We start from the raw sequence: 1,220 nt of genomic DNA, 5'->3' as shown, positions 1-1,220 counted from the left end.
AGAGAGAGAGAGAGAGAGAGAGAGAGTACAAAGCTTTGAAATTACATATATTTTGGCTGCAATTTGAGCTGTATATCTGACAACTTCACAGAACTTTGGTACAATGTAGTGCTTTCTTGGACTTCTGGAAATGATTGGCCATTACGATCCTTTCCTTGCTGAGCATCTTACAAAAGTTGAAAAATCACAAAATGAAAAAAGGCGCTTACAAGCTCACTATTTATCACCAGAAAGCCAAAATGAATTCATCCAATGTTGTGCATCAAGAGTGACGGGCGTGATTTTGAATGAAAGAGCGGAAACGAAATATTACTCCACTCTATCGTTGATGCAACCCCAGACTCTTCACACGTCGAACAAACTGTTTTCATTTTGCGTTATGTTCACTTCGACAGTGATACAAATGTCTACAAAGTAGAAGAGAGATTTCTGAAATGTGTAGATTGTAACAAGAAAACAGGAGAAGACATCGCTAAAATTATCCTTGATACACTAAATGAAAAAAAAACCATTCAAATTACAGACTGCCGAGGCCAAGGCTACAACAACGGTAGCAACATGTGTGGTCTGTATAATGGTGCACAGGCTCATATTTTTAAGACAGTGTTCACTTGCCACATACTCTCCATGCGGCTGTCGGGGTTTGAAAGTGTGTGGTGTGCATCCTGAGTCATAACTTTCTTTGGAGCTGTACAGAAGCTGTATGACATTTTTAGTTCCAGTCCACAAGGGTGGAAAATTTTGAATGTGTGATAATGGCATCTGTTTGACTCAAAATCCTCACAGCAATCGATCACAGAAATAGAATGCTTCAAGCACGAGATGCGACTTTTGACGTTGAGGTGGCAAATATCAATAGTCTGATTAAAGATCTGAAAAGCTTACGAGATGAATGGGACGCAATCTTGAGTGAGTCCAAATTAATAGCAGATAACTATGAGATTGAACATTCCTTTGCCGAAACAGCAAAACGTCAAAAGAAAAGGAAGCTTTTTGCAGACGAGACAGAAGATGTAACAGACTACCAAAATCCCGAGAACAAATTCAAACATGAAGTTTTTTATGTCCTCATTGACTGCCTTCTTGGAAATTTGACGACAAGATATAATACAGTGTCAAAAAACTCGATTCGTTATTTAGTGTTTTGTAGAAATATCTCCAAGAGGAAGTCGGCTTTATTCGTGATCTTGCAAACAAATTGCACTCGGAATATGCAGTGG

The sequence above is a fragment of the Aplysia californica genome, unplaced genomic scaffold (genome assembly GCF_000002075.1).
Source record: "Aplysia californica isolate F4 #8 unplaced genomic scaffold, AplCal3.0 scaffold00167, whole genome shotgun sequence".
Lineage (NCBI taxonomy): Eukaryota > Metazoa > Mollusca > Gastropoda > Aplysiida > Aplysiidae > Aplysia > Aplysia californica.
Note: the sequence above shows the minus strand (reverse complement) of the source record.